Source organism: Pteropus alecto, unplaced genomic scaffold (genome assembly GCF_000325575.1).
Source record: "Pteropus alecto unplaced genomic scaffold, ASM32557v1 scaffold25, whole genome shotgun sequence".
Classification (NCBI taxonomy): domain Eukaryota; kingdom Metazoa; phylum Chordata; class Mammalia; order Chiroptera; family Pteropodidae; genus Pteropus; species Pteropus alecto.
In genome coordinates, this window is record NW_006441955.1 from 20435927 (window position 1) to 20438409 (window position 2483).

Consider the following 2483-nt stretch of genomic DNA (forward strand, 5'->3'; position numbering starts at 1 on the left):
TTAACACCATTTTAATAAGCTGGGTGGGTTAAGAGTATGGGGGGGATTATTGTGGAAAATGTTCTGGACTGTACCTGAAAATAGCACATAATAATTCCACTTACATACCACAGAATTGCATGTAGTCACATGACCACTTGTACCTACAAGGGAAGTGCAGAAATATAGTCTGTGTAAGAAGAGAATGGTTTTATGAAAAGCTAGTAGTGTCTGTAATACCTGTTTTATCAAGTGAAAATTAGATTTATAATAACTAATTTAATAAATGTTCCTAGGGTTGTATATAATGTATATTAAGCAAGCGGCATTATTAGATATTTAAGCTCTATTATGTTTCACAATATCCTTATTATCTATATTGTTGACTATATTTGATCACATCTAATTGAAGATTTAATCAAGTTACAAGTTAATGAATTCTGCTATATGTTGTCATATATTATATGCAGCCATTAAATGCTTGAATATCATATACAAATTTCTTTGTGCATTAAATAGGAGAAGGTGATTGGATTATTCATTGACAGAATATAATGGAAAAATTATTTATTTGTAAAGAAGATACAACGTTATCCTTTCCTTATTCCATGTAGTAATAAATTCCAAGTGTACCAAAAATTTAAAGTAAAAATATAACTTAAAATTTTTATTGGAAAATATGGGTAAATATTTTTGTCATCTTTAACTGGAAAAGCTTTTTTAGATTATATGCAGAATTCGTACTAGACAAACATAATTTTTATATTGAAGAGAAGTTAATGAATATTTTCAAGTATGACAACAGAAAAAAGGACTGCATAAAAAATGAAGAGAGTCTCAGAAACCTGTGGGACACCCTCAAGTATACCTACATTTACATAATGGAAAATTCAAAACAGAACAGGAAAAAAAGTAGAATAAATATTTGGTGAGATAATGGACACAAACTGGATGAAAAACATTAATCTACATATCCAAGAAACTCAATGATTTCCACGTAGTATAAACTCAAAGTGATCCACACCTGGACAAATTACTTCAAACTATCAAAAGCTGAAATAAGAAATAAGAAAAGCTAAAAAGCAGCAAAAGAAATGTAACATCACTTTTACAGTATCTTTGACTAGATTAACTTTTTTTTTTTTAATCAGAAACAATAGAAGCCTAAAATCAGTGGAACAGCACATCTGAAGTGCTGAAAGATAAAATCTCTCAACTAAGAAGTCTTTATCAAGCAAAAATATCTTTCAAAGAGAAAATAGACTTTCTAAGATAAACAAAACAGAATTCATCACCAGCAGACATATACTAAAAGATAGACTAAAAAGAGTCCTTCAGACTGTGAAGATTTGACACTAGATGATAACTTAAATCCACATAGAGAAATAAAAAACACCAATAAAAGTAACTCCATAGGTATATACAAAAGAGAGTATAAATGTATTTTTATTTGTGACTATTCTTATCCCGTTTTATTTAAGACACCTGCAGAAAATGATTATAAAACTGCCGATTTATGATAGACAATGATATAATTTGTATGACAATAAGAGCATAAAATGAGGGGAGTGAATGACATATATTGAAGCAAACTTTTATAATCTATTTAAATAAATAAGTTGTAATTCTAAAGTAGATTTCTTCAAGTTAATACGGTCGTTGTAATCCACAAAGAAAATACTAAGAACATACCTCAAAAAATGAGATAAAGGAAACAATAAAAATTGAAAAGGTAACTGTAAATGTCTACTTAATACAAAAGAATGCTGCACTAAAGAAATAAAGGAACAGAAAGGCTCTACAACATAAAAAATGGCAAAATATTACAGATCAATACTGTTATCAGTCATTATACTACATTAAATGTAAATGGACTAAACATTTTAATCAAAAGGGAGAGTTTGGAAGAATGGCTTAACAAATAACATAAAAACACACACTTTAAATTGAAAGACACAAGTAGGTTGATAGTAAAAGAACATGATAAGACATTCCATGCAAATGGTAACTAAAAGTGATCTGGAACAGCTATATTAGACAAAACAGTATAAGACAAAAATGTTGCCAGAGACAATATGAGACATTTTATAATAACAAGAAACATATTTGCACCTAACAAAAGAGGCCCATAATACACAAAGAAAAAACAAACAGAATAGAGTGGAGAGATAGCCAAATCAATAGTAATAGTTGGAGAGTCCCAGGTGCATGTTTAATAATGTATAAACCAACGAAGCATAAGATCAACAAAGAAACAGATATAAACATCATTATTAATCAAGTACACCTAATAAATAGTGTGGAACACTACAGAACAATACACATTCTTCTCAAGAGTGCAAGGAATGTTGTCCAAGATAGACATATGTTGGGCCACAAAATAAACCTTAATAAAATCAAAAAAATTGAAATAATATGAAGAAAAATATCTTCTGACCACAATGGTATAATATTCAAAATCAATAACATAAACATAATTGAATATTCACAAATTTGTGGAAATT